The sequence below is a fragment of the Talpa occidentalis genome, unplaced genomic scaffold (assembly GCF_014898055.3).
Source record: "Talpa occidentalis isolate TD23 unplaced genomic scaffold, MPIMG_talOcc4v2.1 talOcc4.13, whole genome shotgun sequence".
Lineage (NCBI taxonomy): Eukaryota > Metazoa > Chordata > Mammalia > Eulipotyphla > Talpidae > Talpa > Talpa occidentalis.
This window is the reverse complement of record NW_023601322.1, coordinates 19,463,900-19,481,789: the sequence shown is the minus strand read 5'-3', so window position 1 is coordinate 19,481,789 and position 17,890 is coordinate 19,463,900. Positions and strand designations below refer to the sequence as shown.

Below are 17,890 nucleotides of genomic sequence, written 5' to 3'. Positions count from 1 at the left end.
CAAGGTAGGTGTTAGTCATACTGTAAACCAATGTTATCTCAATAACAAATAATACAGGGCCTCCCCGGTGGCGCAGCAGTTAGCGCTGGTTTGTGAAGCTGCCCACAGCCTCCGCAGCGCCGGTTCGATCCCCGGCCGCCAGCAAGGGTCCCACATGGGGCGCAGACCTCTCCTGCCATGCCCACTGCTCCCCTCAGCAGTGTATTTCGTCAGTCTGCCTGTTCTGCTCCCCGCTCTGGCTCTGGTGAATTCTCTCACCCTCCCGCGCCTCTGGCTGTACCCAGTGTGTGTATAAATAAATAAATAAATCTTAAAGAAAAAAATAACAAATAATACAATATGAAAAATACATATTAAGTCACAATGACACGGTTTAGAGGACACTTAGGATTAGTGACGGTTCTCAGAGGTCAGGGCCCAGGAGAGGCAGCAGGAAGCAGGACCAGATGCTGGGGGCAGGGGGTCCCTCCCATCTAGAGATGCAGCAACACAGGGACGCACACACTGCCGTGCATCAAAGAACTATTGACCCCATCACACACAATCAAATGTTGACCCAACCCTGAAAACGCTGTGGCAGCCCCTATTTTGGAGAACTTTCCATTGTTCTGCAAACTTTGCATTGATTCCAGGGCAGCTGACACCCAGTTTCTCTTCAAATCACCGACCTGCACCTCCTTTCCATGTTCCCCACAGCAGGAAGACAAAGGATCTGCTTAGAGACCCTCCCTTCAAACCTCCTTCCTGGTTGCACAATCCTCACCAGACCCAGGCCAGCTCGGTCTGTACCTTGCTCCCCTTAAGCCCAGAAGGACAGATTAAGAACTTGCATGATAATCTGATAGAATCCAAACTCAGATGTCAGGGAAACCTACTGCTGCCAGTGACACACAGTCTTTCCCCTCTCCCAGAGGAAAATAGGAGGCAAAGGGTTAATTCAGAGGTGCCACCCTGTGCCCTAGGAGCACCCCACAGGTGTGCTCAGCTCACTGTGCTTGGGGGTCCAACTTGCCATGGGAAGGGCTAGTGGAAGGACAGCTTTGTATCAATCCAGATCCTCGACCAGAAGATACCCCTGGGTAGGGAGTGAAGAGTCTCAATGACATTTGGTAATTTCACATACATTGTCTCATTTGAGTCTCAGGAAAAGCCTGGCAGGCAGGTGTTAGTAACCCATTCCTCAGATCGGACTGGGCTGGGCATAGGGGAACTGGATCTTGTGGAGTGCTGACCCTGTGTCAGGATGCTGTGCTACTAGCAATTACTGTTTCCTGCTGCTATTGGGGAGCAGATGCCATTCACAGAAGAATCACAAATGTACCCCCCCCCCATTCCCAGAAAGAGCAGCCATGTGCTATGACCATGGGACATTTTGCATATTTATGGTTAGGAAAAGAGAGGGGGCAGGAAAGGTAGGGATGGGCTTTTGTTTCAAAGGCTGATGCTTGAAGACTAGAGAGAAGGGTTAAAGGAATGTAGCTTTTAGAGTAAGATCCCTGGGTGGGGACCCAAGTTTCTTTGGATGGTTTGGGACAGTTTTCTTAGACTTTGTGGGAAAAGAAGAATGTGACTTCCTCATTCATTCTTATGTTGATGGCATTTGAAAGAATAATACTTTGGACACACCCAGTTCAATGAATCGCATCATGGCACTGATTCTCGCTTGCTTAGGGTTACCTATTTTAACTTGGCTACTAGAAACTTCCAAATCACACATGTGGCCTGCATCTGTGGCTCGTGCTCCACCTCTCCTAGACAGCCCTGCTCCAGGGTCCACATCTTGCCTCCACTTTCGGTAACCATGTCACCCTGCCCACTCTCAACAACAGTGCTGGAAGCAGAAACAGTGCTGGGAAGGTGCTTTCTCCTAACAGTTCTGTAAATTCCAGGACCTGCCCCACCAGCCCTCTATCCCACTTAGTGGTCACCAGTTCTGAATGTTCCGATCCGCCTTCTACCACATTTTCCATGACTGGGGAAATTCTGATAACCAGGTCTTCAAAGCCCATTAGCAATTGGAAGCCCTGGGAATGAGGGTGCACTTCTCCCAGCCTTTTTTGCTCCCACTCACCCCTCCACAGTGAGTGCTTCTCCAAAAGCAGAACACTAAATGTATCAGTGCACTAAATGTATCGGCCACTTATTATGGAGCCAGCTGCTGTGCTAAGTGTTTTACATGTTTTATTTTATTTAATTCTTCCACTGGCCTATGAGTGAGAAGTATGGCCCTGTTCTGAAGACAGAAACCTGAAGCTTCCAAGGTGCTGGAAACTGTCTCCATGCCCATGATCTTCTGCTTTCCCCAACTCCCTCCTAGGGAGCAGACACACCTCATGCATCTTTGCAGCTTGGGCACAGAAACTAACACACAATAGGTACTCGGTAAATATTGTTAAACCAGGTTAAGAAACTTCTGTTCAACCTGCTCCTTTGTTCTTTCTCGCCTTGATCAGGAAGTATGCCCCTTGCCTTCCTAAGAACACACACATGATAAAAGTCCTCACCCACACACTACGGGACTATACCTTTTCTGTCTCCTGTCCCCATCACCTCCCACCATCATAAAGCCCTCCAGAGCCAGCCCTGCCCAGTCAAGTCTGAAATGCAAATACCACCTGTCCCCCTGAAAGGTGGGGTCAAGGAATAGTGCGGGGCCAGTATACTAGGATCTGGAGTGTCCAGGGATAGCACCTGTGGGCTGCCAATTCCCCAACTAAACCCCTTCAGGTATAGCCAGTCCCTGACTATCCTTGCTGAGTCCCCAGAGCTCCATTCCCCTTCCATTTCCTCATAAACAGAAACCAAGTCCTGGCTGGTTGGGTGCCTGTTGACTGATCCATTTCCTAGAGCTGGGCTCAGATATCTAGATTCCTTCTTTGTCTTATTCCTCCAGCCTGATTTAGAATAAGGCCACCCAGAAGTCCTAACACTCTACCCCTCCCTAGAACCTTGGCTCAACTCTATGGACCCTGACACTGGCCTGCACCGGAATGGAATTTGCCACACCCCTTCAGGCCTCCTGCCCCAGGCCATTGGCCTCTCCCCTGCCCCTGGTTAGTTTCTCAAGGACCCAAGCTATTTTTGCTGCAGCCCTCGCCCTCTATTTTCTCAAGTTGGAATTTGCCAGAGTGGTTCCCTGCTGGACACACACAGTGAAGACAAGATGACCGACAGAAAAGGGCTCTCCACTGGGTCAGAGCTTACAGTTGGGATTTCCAGTCCCACTGGGACCCTGTCCTTCCAGGGCCCTGCCTTTTAGGCTCTGGGAACCTGCTTGATGCTCCCCTAATTGGCTGACTTCCCCAGCTCTACTGCTGGTCCCAGGATGTCTGCCAGACACCCCTGACCTCTCCAGAGCCCTACTCATGACTTCCCCGCAGCCACCCTCAATCATCAGCTAGTTGCTCTAACACCTTGGACAGACAGAAGGAGTCACAAAATCCTCTTTTTTTTTTTTTTTTTTGCATGAAATATCAACTTGCCACTCAAGAAGTCTGAATCAATCCTGAAGGCTCCCCAAGCAGTGAGCAGTCTATCCCTCCTGTATAGATACATGAAAGCTCACATACCCTGAGCTGCCTCTGTTTCCCCACTGGCACACCTTCCCACTCCCACCTTTCCACACCTTCCCATTCTCTGCTTCCCAGGCTGCTGGTGGGTAATAATGACTGCTTGATTTGTTACATTGAGTTCTTCCCACCCATAAAGGCATCAGGCCTTCCCAGAAGGAACAGGAGTGAGCCCACCTGATGCTAAATCTTTCAGTGCCTGGCTCAGCAAGCACATGGGGCAGAAACTAATAACTGCAAAGCACACATCTATCATCTTATCAGGCCTTACTGTGCTTTGTTTGCATAGTTATCTTTCCAAGGGTTGACATTTTATGTCACCTGCAGGCTGATATATTCTCCTACCTGCAACATCATTCATAAAGGATAGATGAGCCTCAGGTTCATTACCTGTCATTACACCGTGTACATGTCATCAGGGCCGAAGCATCTATTCTTCTTAAGTCTCCCCACTGGTGCAGCCCCCAACTTGGAGGCTCCAGGCCCAACAGGCTGTAGGTTATGCTCACTCCTTAGTCCCTGGGTGGGCTCCACACCTTCCCTTCTAGTTCTCCTGGCTGGATAGCCCCCTCTAAGCTCCAAGCTGCTTCAGGGGAGACCTGCAAGAAGAACAGAAGCCTCTGTTACCACCAGGGCCAGAGATACATGCATAAGTTTTAACTGTTCTAGAACTTTCCAGCCATCTTCTTATTGCTCTTCATTATTAGGTTCAGCAATTTCTGGTGACTCTACAGACACAACCTTAGCCAGGACCTTCACTGCCAATGTCCAGCTCACCTGCCCTGCCCCTAGGCTGCAGTGAATGCATGTGCACCTTTGTGTGTGTGTGAGCATGCGCACACACATACACCCTCACTTCATTCCTATTTTCTTACCTTTACATATTTTTTGTTGTCTCTGCCTGAAAGACCCACTATCACCACTCATCTTACCCACCATTCAGAGTTCAACTCCAATCCGCCAACAGAACCTCATCCCCCAGGGAATAAGGACCAGGTGCTACTAAGACTCACAAAGAACAAGACCATGACATCATGGGACATTTCTCCACTCTTTAAGTCCAGCCTCTGAGACAGCCTCTGCTGTGGTTTGGGGGCTCCAGTTAGACCATTTACTGTGACTGCTGATGAGCCTTTCACAGCCCTGACTTCAGAGCAAGAGAACGGGGGATGCAAAACCAGGTGAGGGACAGACATTGCCTCCATTGAGGCACTACATGTCATAGCCAAGACTGTGGCTCATAGTCAGGGGTGGCAAACTCTGGCCAGAAGCAGGTTGGAGGCCTCCAGTCTCTGGAGACCAAGTCCACACTGGCCACTGCCCTGCCAATCAGACATGGCCCCCAGCTCCTGGAGATGGAGTGGGCTCCTGCCACCCAGTTGGCTGTGACCCTGATCTCCACCCCAACTTCAGACTCCTCCAGATATCAATGGACCTGCTGCCGAGAAGGAACCATGGCAGATAGCGTGTCCACCCGGGTCACCCAGCTCTGCAGGAAGGGGAAGCACCATGGACAGGGATGAGGATAGCAATGGAAGGCAGGGGCGTGAAGACAGACTTCATAAGCAGGATGATGGGAGCTATCATGATTTACACTCATCAAGCTGCTTTTGCATCCATTGAACACATTTGATCTCATAGTAGCAATGTAAAAGGGTATTTTAAAGATGAGAACACAGGAGCCCAGAGAGGTTGACACTCTCACTAAAGACCACACAGTAAGTTTGTGAAAGACCTGGAATTTCCAGCCCCCAATTATTCTTACCAGAAAGCAATGTGGTCTTAGATTAATTTCATGTCACCTCAGGGATGGCAGGGAAATAAGGAATAGGAGGGAAACAGAGGCTGGCTGCGGGGGATGGGGAGAGAGAGAAACAATCACACCTTTGGTTTCTTCCCTGATAGGTGGGTCTCAGCAGAGAAAACACAGACAGGAGAGTGATAAAAAGGAAGACAGCAGTGTGGAGGGCCCTTGCTAACAGGAGCAGCTCAGCCAAAGACACAACTGGCTGTGACAAATAGCCACAGCTTTAGGGGGCTGTGCTGACCTTCAGCCTCTTGGGCCACCTGGTTCTCTACAGCTCCGGCCTCTGAGGCATTTCTGGGCCAGGCAGCACTAGGGGATAGACGCCCCCTTGAAAGACAAAGCAAGTAATTTATTATTACCATATCCGTGTTCTTTTGCATATGTGATATATTCCTAAATAATAAAAAAATGAAAAAAAAAAAAAACACATGATTTTCATCCCATATGAACAAAGATCCCATCATTCCTGGACAATGAGATTCTCTAATTCTGAGGTTGCTCTACTCCTGTGAACACGGTGGAAATTACACCTCAGAAATTCCTACCTGCCAGGAGAAGGCAAGGCCAATCTCCTTCAGGAATAGGGAGCGGGGAGCAAAGGCCAGGAAACCCAGGACAGGTGGCCAATCCATGGGGTTAGACAGGAAAATGCCCCAAACACCAACAGCAGCCATGGAGCTTGGTGCAGACCCACACGACCACTCCCAGGCAACAGGGAACCAGACATCAAAACCTCAGGAAGAACAAAAGTCATCCCCTTGGCTCTGGCACTCTGTCCCAGGCAGCCCGGGGTTCCTTGTTCAACCTTGGACCCTACTAGGTGCACTGGATGCCAAGCGGGAGGGAGAAGAAACTGCACCCTAAAAGCATCTCCAGCCCACCCTGCTCCTGCAGTCACCTGGCAGCTGTAGTTCCAGAAGCCAACAGCTAGAGTGCATAAATTTTTGTTGGGGGTGGGGAGGGTGGGGACAGGAGCCCTTTCGTGCCCTCCTGCAAGGTGGGGTTGAAACATATTCACAGCAGATGGTGCTGTCGCCCTCACTCCGGGAATCTCATTCCTAATTATCTGTGCTGTCAGCAAAACAATTAACCCTCGAAGAAAAATTGCACCGTCCACTCCCAACCATATGAAAAGGCAATTTTTCCCAAGGACGAGGGACACTTAGGGCAGCAGCAGAGGGAAAGTAGGGCAGCTTTGCATTTGGTGCAGATCTCACCCATCCTGTGTGATTTCACCAGCCCTCACCTCCTTGCACCAGCAGCCCCTCCCTCCCCCTCAGCCGGTGCTACCTTTCCCATTAAAGGGTGACTCTCACACCTAGGGCCCCTCTCAGCCCCACAGTGACACCATTCTACAAGCCTGTTTTTTTTTTGTTGTTGTTGTTGTTTATACAAGCACTGGGTACAGTCAGAAGCGCGGGAGGGTGAGAATTCACCAGAGCCAGAGCAGGGAGCAGAACAGGCAGACTGACGAAATACACTACTGAGGGGAGCAGCGGGCGTGGCAGGAGAGGTCTGCGCGCCATGTGGGACCCTCACCCAGTGGCTGGGGGCCGGGGATCAAACAGGCGCTGCAGAGGCTGCAGGCAGCTTCGCAACCCAGCACTCAACCGCGGCGCTACCAGGGAGGCCCCAAGCCTGGTTCTTTTTCTCTGAATGTCAAGTTCCTTTGGAACAGAGACCAGGTTTCCATTTACCCTTTCATCCGTCCACTCCCTCACTTATTCATCAGCCCATTCATTCATTCAGTTCTTGTGTATCTACCACATTGCTCCCAGGAAATACAAAAAATACAACTACTCAGCCTTCTTGACCACTTCTCGGAGCTTTCTTCTTCTGAGATGTAAGGAGAGGAGGGGAGGATGGGGCAGGGAGAGGCAGAGGCTGCCAGGGGCTTGAGGACTTGGCATTGGTCCGGATTCAGGCTGCTGGAGGGATGTCCTCTGGCTGCATTTGGATGGTGTCTGAAGACTCAGCTGCAGAAAAGCAGCTCCACTCCAGGGAGCTGAATTTGGTGAGCAGACTCGCTGGTCCCCGGGGAGGCCTGAAGAGGGGTGGGGAGGGGTGATGGAAGGAACTGCAAGCCTTTCCATAGGTGCTCACTGAATATCTAAGGCAGGAGCCAGGAACCACAATGCTCCTCTTTAAAGGAATTGTTTAAGAGGGAAAGGTTTTGCAGGGCTATGGCATGGTGTTGTTACCCAGGAGGGCGACTATTTAAGGCTGGGATCAATTGGTCTACTTCATCCATCATCAAGTACTGCCATGGGAAAGAAAGCAGGGTGAACAAGAAACTGTAGAACATTTGCTGTCTGCTCCTCGGAAAGCACCTTCAGGGATGACATCATCTGGGGCCACATTTTGCAGGTGTGATGATGTGGGCGTGGAGGGGCTGGCTGCTCAGAGAGAGGGAGCAGGACCTGCCTCAGGTAGCCCCACATCCAGGCCTCACCCTGGTCCACGTGGCCTCCCAGGAACAGACCGGGGAACTCCAGAGGCCTAAAGGAAAGGGAAGTTCAATAGGGGCTCTGCCCTGCTCCCCAGGGGGCTGCAGGTTGCCTACTCAGGCAGGAACAGCACTCTGGGCACCTGGAGAAGGAGTCCAGAAAGAGAACAGTGGCCAGAAGGGCAGGGAGTTGGGAACCGGGACACCTCTTTTACTGCCATTTTGCTCAGTCCAAGCCTGGTAACATCTTCGCTCTTCCTATCACCCGTCGGCTCAGCCCTTGCCCTCACCCAAGGCCTGAGAGCACAGGCTTAGATGCCAGCAACTTGGCATAAAGGGAGTGTGTTTATATTCAAAGCGGGCTGTTGCCCACTCAGAATCTGCCCACTTGAAGGCAGACATGTGACCGCACCCCCTGCCCAGAGCCCAAGTGGGACAGTCGCCAACCTCTGGCTGGAGACATTTCTAAATATGAGTCTGGCACAAAGAGTCAGGTTCCCAGGCCTCCTCTGCCCTGGGAGACCCAGCCAGGATTTTCAAGGCTGCCGGGAGGGAGAGGGCTGGGGAAGGCAGGATCAGGAGGCAGCCAGCTAAGACAGCCATCAGCCCCGGAAACATTGCCTGAACCCCTCCCTGGCCCTCCAGCCTCGTTAGGGGAAGAGAAAGGATTACCCCACACCCAGAAAGTCAAATCAATTGCCCGAAACCCTTGGCAGCAGGCACAGGAAAGCCACTGCTCAAATGTGCAGGGATTAAAAATACACAAATGGAATATTTTTTCTTCCCCTCTCCTCAACCCCCCAAAGCCTGGGATGCTTGTTAAAAATAGCCTTGCTGTGGCATGGATCCTACAAAACCCAATGACTGGCAGGAAAATTAAGGAGCCATTGGAGACAGTGCTAAGTGGTCGCCCCTGGGGAGTGGGTTGGGAGGGCTGGGAGGAGGTGCTTTCAAGTGTTTCTGGACACACTTCTATACTGCTTGGATTTTTAACAAGCAGATATTTTTATTAGTTTGGTTTTTAAAATAGAGTTTACTCCATTGCATGGTTCAGCATAAGCTTAAAGCTGAATGTGCACTGACCTAGTGACCCCACAGCAGGGTGCTGGCTGGCCTGGGGGCATTGACCCAGGCGGTACATTGACCCCTCAGCCCCCAGGGCACCAGGTGCAAACACATCTGAGGTCATAAAAGGAGCACTGAAGCCCGAGTCTGAAGGAACTAGCTGGCTGTGTGACCTCAGACAAGTTGCTCGAACTTTCTTGGTTTCAGTTTCCTTACCTGTAAAACAAGGGGGTTAGATTAAATGCTGTCAGGAAACTTCTAGTCTTAGCATTTCGTAATTTTAAAGATAGAGGAAAAACAGCTGAGACCTGTTCTGTGTTTCTCCTCGGCACAAACAGGCAAGGGAGGGGTGTGTCCGCAGGCAGAGGTGGGCTTTGAAAGTCAGGAGGGAGGCAGGAAGCAGACCTAGCAGCAAAGACTGACTCCCCACCTGCTGGCTACATGTGCAAGGTAGAAAGAGCATCGCTTGGGTACCCAAAATATCTGGGGTTTGAATTCTAACTTCAGCTGTTACTATGTGAACCCAGGTAACTACTTATCACCATCGCACACTGGCCTCCTCGTCTGTAAGAACAGTCACTTCCAAAGGCTGTTGTAATATGAAATGAGATGAAAAAGTACCCAGCTCACTGTCGGCGTATAGCATCCTCTGTCACTTACCTGAACTGGAGGCTGCATTGCAGGGCGGTTAAGAGGTGGCTCTGGAATCAGGTTTGTATCCCCAGCTTATGACATTGGACCAGCCACTTAATTTCTCTTCGACTATAAAATGAGCTGGGGCTGGTTATTGTGCTGCCCACCACGACACACACTCGCACCAACTAGGCCCCGGATTTCAATCTTGCATCTTCCATGGATTTGGCTTCTAGAGCTTCCTTCACAGGCCTTTCTCCTTCCCTAAACTCTCCGGCCCACGGCTGCCTACCCCTGTGACTGCCTTGCTGGCCTGACCTCCTCCCTCTCCCTCCATGCCCACTCTGCCTCTGGTCTCACTCAGCATGTTAAGTACCTAGCCAAGGGGTGGATTCTACCCTGGAGCATCAGGAATGTATGTTCTAGATCAGTGCCTCTCCAGACTCAGCATCTCAGGACTCACCTGGAGGTCTTGTCAAACTCCAGATGTGGATTCTGATTCCAAGGATCCCAGGTGGGGCCTAATATTCTGCATTTCTGACAAGCTCCCTGGGGATGCCCATCCCACTGTGTGGAACCAACCACCCTTTGATTAGCAAGGATGCATCATGGAGGACATCCTGGTGTGTGTGTGCATGAGTGTGTGTGTGTGTGTGTGTGTGTGTAGGAGGACAGAGACAAGGCAGACCAGTTATCCAAACCAAAGGATGTCAAGACAGACATGTAGATTTAAGAGACACTGAAGAAGAAAATAGGATGTTTTCTGAAATTATGTGACAACACACAACCAACAAAAATAATGCTTGTTGAGATAATGCAGCAACACAGAAAGATGCTGAACACACGACTGAAGAAGCACATCGCCATTCACACGCACCCCGTGTCTTCTGCTCTGCCGAGCACAGGGTTCGGGAAACGTTGGTAGGACAACAGCTCAGAAGGACATGAAAACTGAGTTATGGTAACATGATCACATGTACTTCTATTTATTTGTCATTTTCTAGATGTCCCTAATGAAGTTTTATCATCTTTGTGATTTAAAATTTATCTTCTATAAATTCTCAGAAGCCCAGTGCAACAACCTTCAGTAACTCTATGTTATTGAGGTTTGATGTATTTTGAGCACAAACTGCCTCTGCAAGGGCTGGGAAATGGTGCATTAAATCTTCTCAGTCAAACCCAAAAATAAAGCAACCCAGATTCTGTTTTCCTCTAAGCCAAGGGTCCAGCGCTTTGGAAGGCTGGCGCTATCACCTCTCACTATAGCAACAAGGAGACCCCAGTAACCCCGAGCTTACGGTTATTAAGAGTAAAAATAGGAAGTCTGTGGATAGATGTTCAGTAAGAAGTTGTCACAGCTTTGCACTGGACAGCCCGGCTTTGGAGCCCTCTTAGCCTCTCTTGCAGGAAATAGAAAGCAAAAATCAGACTCTAAGAGCTGGTTCCCGCAAGATTACAAGGAGTGCTTGGCATTTTCTTCTTTGTTTCCTGTTTCAGCTTTGTAAGCTGCTTTCAAACCAGTTCCTGACATGCCTGATGGGGGATTGTTCTAGAACAGAAGTCAAAACATTCTGACCAGTGAACGCCTGTAGCTCACTTAGGTATTGGGCATTCACTCTGACCCTAACACCCCGGGCACTTGCAGTCATCTCTCCCGGCTTAGCATCACCCCCGCCCACTCACCTGGACCCCATCCCATTCTGTGCCATGTCTCTTCAATTTGTCTAGGCCAGATGTTTCAGCCCAGCTGCCCAAGCTCCCATGTGGGCCTTGGGTCTCACTTTTGGGAAGCTGGAGGGGAGCCAGAACCCCTGACTGATCTTGCTTGAGGTTCAGCGTCTGAACCTGAGCCTGCTCCCCTGCCCGAATCCATTTTGCACTCTAGCGAACCAAGTTCAAGGCCTCATTCGGCTACCATCCTGCTGTGGAATCTTGGGCAACTCATTTCGCATTTCTGAACCTAAATTACCTCATCTACCTTCATTTTTAAATGAGTTGATGGGATCCCAAGGTCCCCTTTTGTCCTAACACTCCATGATACCAGCTGTTGATCTAGCAATACAAAGTATTTCACATACAAGGATTTTCTAAACAGTGCCCTTCAAGCAACAAAATGTGTTTTATTTTAGCCCTACCACATAAGGTATTTTTTAAATGTCTGCATGCCTCTCTTTCTTGTGTGGTAAAGGATAGAAAGCCTTGCATGTTCAGGTATAACTCCCCCAGTTTTGTTCCACAAAGCACTTGCAATGGCTGAGGTGCCAAACATAACATGACCTTGTCTTAATAGTCCTGCAGGCTCTCTGAGAGGCTCTCTGCTGTATGGAGCCATTTGTCCCCATGCGCCCCTCTGGTTTTCTCTCTTCTATGATCTTCCCACAGCAGGGCTCCCAGAAGTCACGTGACCTGCTTGGGTAAGCCTGCCTAAAGAAGCTTCCTCTACTTCTAATGCATGACTTGGAATCCTCCTGAACCAGACAATCACAGGCTCTGAGCAAGGGTTGGGTAGAAGGTTGTTCTTAGGAATGGGGGTTGTGACTCCAGCCATTTTCACCCATCAGAGGCACTTGTCCCTGTGCCAGGTAGGAGAGGTGGTAGCGGGCTGGTTTCTGGATAAGGGTTGTTTCTGTTTCTTGACCCCTCACCTGAACTGGCACTCTTTTCTGCTTCTTTGGTGTTCCCAGGGGTTGGGGGAGTTATAGGTTGTCACAGCAGCTGGCATTTGCCACACCGGCCAGACTAGAAGAAAAGCTCAAATTGAGAATTTAACTCTAACTCTATACACGTCTGGGATCATTTCTTTCTCCAAATTGATCCCCAAATTTCAATGTGCCCTGGCCTTGCTTCTTTCCATAAGAGATGCTGCAACTCCCCAATTAGACTTTCTTTTCCCTGCTTCACTTAGGAAACCATCCAGACTGGGCCAGATGCAAGTTCATCTCTAGATCAGAAACATCTGGTAGAGCAATGCCCCCTTCCTTTTTTCCTGATAAGGCCCCCTCTGCCTTTGCACCCCCCTCAATCCCAGGTTTCACAAGCTTCAACAAGCTCTTACTGTCTTCTCCCACCTGGCCGAGGCATTGCCATCCCTACATGTCTCCCTGGAACATGAGAACTTCCTGCCCTATGTCTCACGGCGCCGCCATGTCACTAATTCTCTGGAGGGGACCCTCAGAGAGCCTAGAGGTGTGATCAGAGAATGTTAGAGCTGTCAAGCTGGGAGGTGGGCAGTTCTGACAGGTGGCCATTATGGAAAGGCTGGGCTACCAACTACAGGAGCAGGGGGCTCTGGGGATGACACAGTAGAGCCCCTTTGAGACTGATGTGGGTGATGGTTTGAAAAATGCAGAGGTCAAGGAAGAGGGCAGGGAATGGGGGCAGAGGAGGGCTTGACAGCTAATGTGGGCTGCCAACGAGAAGGAAGGTAATGATGCAGGGATGGAGAGGCAGTTGACGGGACTGGGAGGCCATATTAGCATGATGGGGATTTACCAGTCCACATAGGAGCAAGGGGCTTCTGTAAACCCAAGCCCCTACTCGGCCTGAACAGCATGGCAGCAAAGAAATGAGGCAAGACAGTAAAACCTTGCAAAATAACAAAAGGCAGGCATCTCCCATGGATTAGTCAAGTCAGTCATCACAGCCCAAAAGCCAAAACCCAGAGCCTCTGGATCCTTGAGTGACTCTGAAATGAATGGTACCCTCTGGAAGTGCTTTAGGAGGAAAGTCAGGACAAAACCAAGCTTCTCAAGAGGTGACAGGTTCTCCAGCTCTAGGTATTCAAGGCTGGCTCCCTGGTCACAAGCAGGGGAATGAGGGAAAGTCTAGACCATCGGGCTAGATGGAAAGGACTTAGAAGCTTTTCAATCTCTGAGAAGCTGCCTGCATTCTTTGGCTCATAGGCATCTCCACCTCCGGGGTATGGAACACAGCATATCTCTGTTTCCATTGTTACTTCTCTGTCTCTGACCTCGGCTAGGCTAGGTTCCTAGATTTTAAGGACTCACATGATTCAAGACCTACATCCTTGATCACACCTGCAAAGTCACGCAAAGCCACACATTTAGAGGTTCCAGGGATTAGGGCATGGACATCTTGGGAGAATGGGGACATTACTGTGCCTACCCCAAATAGGAATATATTCACATTGTTCAAAATTTAAACGACACAGGCTATAGAATGAAACATTTCCCTGCTATCCCTGTTACTTATCACCCAGTTTCCATCCATTAATAATTCCTTATGTTTCTGTTCCAAGAGGTTGTATGCCTTTATAATTAAACAGCAATCATTATTAATTTGGTACTCCTGTTGACATAAATGGTACCATGTAATACTGTTCTGTATCTTAGTTTAATCACAACACTTTTGAGTTTGTCTTTGACTAATATATTAAAGCATCCTTGTTCTTTTCATGGCTGCATACTATTCCACTGTACAACTATACTATAATTGGTTGGGCCATTCGCCTGCTAATAGACATTTATGTTGTTCATATTAGTTTGCTTTCACAGACAACACTGCAATGAAAAGGCTTGTTCATGTGCCATATCCTGTACATACCTGCATCTGCTGGATAAAGTCATAGAAGCAGGACTCTTGGGTCAAAAGAGATGTGCACTAAAATTTCACGACTACTGTTGAATTGCCCTCCATAGAGTTGAACTGACACATACCCTCCACTTCCAGCCATAGATGGGCATGAGATATAAACTCGTTTGGCAAAGAAGCCTTAGCTCATATTCCCTCTTTGCCCCCCTATGGTGCTTATACAGGGACTGATTCAGGAAGCCCTTGGGACTCACTGCTGCTCACAATTCCCTGGACTTGGTGATGGGGGCAGGGACTGGAGAGCAGGATGAAGCCAGCAGGCAGCAAAGGAGAAACCCAAATTCAAAGGATTTCAAAGAGCAGTGGCTTTGTGCTTCGTAACGCGCCATACTGCTCCCTCTGTAGGTTCATTTTGCTTGGTTGTGGGCCAAGGGCTTCCTCTGTGGGGAGGCACATTCCCGCTGTCTAGAGGAGGGACTCTCAGCATTGATGTGCTGAAAGGACAAGAGTATTTAGCTCTCCAGAGTCTCGGCTGCACCCTTGTTAAGAAAGACGCTATTTCTTGCTCTTGATTTCTGGTGGAGATGTTGCTTCAAAATGAATGAGCCCTTTATATGCTGAGTCAATTGCAAACTAAAAGATAAGTTAAATCACTTATTAGGGTAGATCCGAAGCCTTCTATGGGAGAGACTGATTAAGATTCTCAGCAGCGTTTGCTGGGTCCTGGGAGCTCAAATAGTGTTCATCCTCCCCCGACCTACGCAGCATCATGAGCCTAGGCTGGGGTACCAGACCCAGAATCTGACCCTTGGGAGATTTCTCTCTGGGAGAGCAGGGAGGGGAGATAGCAGAGTGTTAAGTCCCAGCGGGTGACCCAAGGGGAGCTGGCAGGCCAGAAGGGCAGGGACAAGCGATGCCATGCCCTCTGCTCAGGCCCCTCCCTCACCTCCATTTGACCTCTCCTTGGCCTTCTAGGTTTAGTTCAAGGGTCCCTTCTTCCAGGAAGCCACAAGGCCAGGATTGTGCTGGGGCGAGGGGGGGCAGCTGGGCAAATAATCCTTTCATTTGGGTTGCGAGACCCACTGTGGGGCAGTGGGAGAGTCGCTGTCACCCAGTTTCCTTCAATTCTATGGAACTTTGAGTTAAAACCACTCATGACCTTAGTCTAGATGCTTCCAGGGAAGAAGTGCACTCAGGGCCCAACTCCAGCGGCTCTGTGACAGCATGTAGGGGAGGTCAGGGCAGGGTAGGGCAGGGCAGGGCAGGACCTCACTGCACTGGCACCCACCGGCATCCAGGCCCCCATGCGGGTCATCTATCATCTCCTGCCATGCAGGTCAGTACGAGTAAAGATGAGTGAGGAGCAGAATGGTTGCATGAGCTGCCTGGTTGCCACACAGGCTGGGGGCAGCCTGCCCGAAGCCCCTTCCCTGCGTTTCCATCCATGTGGGCAGGAGAGAGGGAGATGGAGGCATAGAATGAGCCTCTTATTCTTATCTCCCCCACCCCAAAGACTTTATCTCCACTCCAAGTCACCTGCCGGGCCTTCCAAATTTTCCTTCCTTCCAATAATTATATGGAACAGCAGACAACCAAGACTCCTGTAGGGTAGTGGGAGAGTCAGGACCGAACTCCAGAAAGTGGCAGACCCCAGTTTCTTGGCAACTGTCATTCTCTAGAAGGTAGGATCCTCTTGTGACCATCAAACCTGCAGGCCAAACCCCATCTTTCAACCAGGCCTACTTAAGCAAATGGGTGTTTCAGGCTAACACGACCAATCTCAACATGAAAACAATGAAATCACTTTGCTCAGAACAGTTTCTTGATGGAGCTTTATGTGTGCTTTATACAAACACCATTCTTACCACCCAGTAGGGAAAGACTTGACTTTAAGCCAGGAAAATAAAGAGGTGATTAATCCCCTAGCAAAAGGGTTCACCTGAGATCTCCTTGTCAGCGCATCATCCCCAAATACGATTAGAATGGCGCTGCCCTTCCCACGTGGTTTTCAGATCATGTACAGCTAATGGACTTGGGAACATGACTTGAGAGACGGGCTATTTCCTGCTTACGGACTGCAAATCTAGCACCAGTTCCAGCCTGTCTGGCCAGTTAGGCAGGAGAGAGCTGGTGTGTCAGGGTTGGGTGGAAAATGTAGCCGCACACTCCCCTCAGCATTCCACAGAAAGGAAGGCAGACAGGGGGTACTGAGCCCAGCTACGCCATCAGCATTCAGCCTGCCCTGACCTCACACCACCCGGAGAACATTCTTGTTGACTGGGCCTTGGAGGACTTTCCCTACATGCATTCTGTCTTACGCTTCCTCTCTGCGTAGCAAACTGTGGCACCCAACTTTCCCCCTCTGCCTCAGGTTTCTCAGAGGTTACCTGTGCTGTGGCGCCTGCCCATTGGTTCTTGGAAAAGAAGCTCACAAGGAAACCCTCCTTGGGTGACCTGGCACGCTAAGGTCAGTTAGTTCCCTGCTTGGGCATCTCTAGTACATATAACATGAACCGCTTGGAGAGGGTAATATTGGAACAAATGAATAGAACCTCTAATGGTGAAATTAACTTCAAGGACTGTGGGGGCGTATTGGGGGTGGAGGGAGATGACAGAGAAATCTCTCTGATGCAGGCTCAAAATCATGTCACACGGACCAGGCATGAGTTACTACCGAAAATCTGTTTTTCAAAATGTAAAAAAGTCAATTTCCAGATGTCTGCTTTGGGGAGCCAAACTGCTGTTGATTTGTTCCCAGTTTATGGAATAAAGTCTGAACTCCTCACCCGAGCATTTCAGACCTTCCACAGTCCAGCTCCTATAAAGTCTTCCCTCCCTTCTGCTCCTAGTAGGAACTCTGCTTGGCCTGTGCTTCTGCGGGTGCCGAGGTCCACTCTGGGATCCCCAGTCCACGTACCTACACACTGTCCCGGCCCCAAGGTTACTCTCATTTACTGGAGCCATACCTCCCAGGGGCCCCCCTCGCACCCTGAAACATGTGTGTACAGTGCATGACACAGTAATCCAGGGGCTCCCCTCCCTCCCTGCCCCTCTGCTGCAGGAGGGCTCCCCCACCACTGCACAGCCCCTCTCCCTGCATCCTTGGTGCTTAACATTTCCATCTCATTCCAGGCCTTTGACACTCACACCTTCAAAGTCTCTTGATCTGGGTGGGAAGGAGTAAGTCCCCAGTTAGAGTATAGGTGCCTTGGGCCTTGTGACTGGGTCTTGAGTCTATGGAAGCCCCCCTCCCTTCCCACCCCACTACCCCAGTCCTCTCTGCTACAGGCTGAGAATTTGACATTGGCTTTCAAAGTGTGGTCCCAACATCAGCAGCAGTGGCAGCATCTGGTCACTTATTAGAAATGCAAATTCTCTGCCCCCTCTCCAGACCTCTTGCATCAGACACACTGGAGGAGGGTCCAATACCCCTTTTTTCACAAGCCCACCAGGCAATTCTGCTATACAGAAAGTTTGAGAACTACCAAGGTATAGAGTCCTCAACGCACTCTTAGAGAGCACCCTCTTAATTTTTGCTGAATTAATTAGCAGCTTTCCAACCAGGAAAGGAGCTGGCCCAATTCAGGCTGCCCATTTCACTGGACTCTCATGGGGATCCAATTTCCATGTTTCTTCTAAAGAACCACAAAGTGACCTAGCTCAGAAAGCCTTCCCAGAACCCTGAAGCATTATCATGTCAAGGCCGCAGGCCAATAGCCCTGAGTAGCCAGGCTGCCTTCAATTCTCCTCCAAAAGGCACTCGTGTTCAACAGCCTTCCCTGGTTCTGCTAACTGGGTGGGTAAATTATTCAGCAACCA

The 17,890-nt window shown here is 49.9% G+C and overlaps 1 protein-coding gene across 2 annotated transcripts in view; it reads right to left on the bottom strand.

Annotated features, from left to right (window-relative positions):
* The window catches only part of ZBTB7C (zinc finger and BTB domain containing 7C), a 332,722-nt gene that overhangs the window by 263,530 nt on the left and 51,302 nt on the right, over positions 1–17,890 (bottom strand). For both annotated transcript variants that reach the window (XM_054694058.1, XM_054694059.1), the window contains exon 2: positions 3,960–4,168. The gene's annotated coding sequence lies outside the window, so the exon portion shown is untranslated. The remainder of the gene's footprint in view (positions 1–3,959; positions 4,169–17,890) is intronic.